Below are 250 nucleotides of genomic sequence, written 5' to 3'. Positions count from 1 at the left end.
CCAAGCCATAGGACAGTTTAGCTGCCTTGGCAGAAGAATGTGGCTCCATTTAAACATCAAAGAACATACTCTGCTGAAATAAGAGTAACACTGACCACTTCTCAGCCTTCCAATCAGTCACCACTGCCATTTGGAAAGAGATCAACCTGAATCTATGCCATGTCAATTCTACAACCAGGAACAGTGAGAGACAAGCTCACATTACAAGGCACTGGACCAAGAACTGACTAGTTTTGGAGACAATCAGAAT

The 250-nt window shown here is 43.2% G+C and overlaps 1 protein-coding gene across 1 annotated transcript in view; it reads left to right on the top strand.

The window, feature by feature from the left end:
* Window positions 1-250, top strand: part of LOC109297395 — a 90,690-nt gene that overhangs the window by 84,278 nt on the left and 6,162 nt on the right. The gene's annotated exons all lie outside the window — the stretch shown is intronic.

The sequence above is a fragment of the Gavialis gangeticus genome, unplaced genomic scaffold (genome assembly GCF_001723915.1).
Source record: "Gavialis gangeticus isolate Ggan-Ray unplaced genomic scaffold, GavGan_comp1, whole genome shotgun sequence".
In the NCBI taxonomy this organism is placed as follows: Eukaryota; Metazoa; Chordata; order Crocodylia; family Gavialidae; genus Gavialis; species Gavialis gangeticus.
This window is presented reverse-complemented; position numbering and strand designations above follow the sequence as displayed.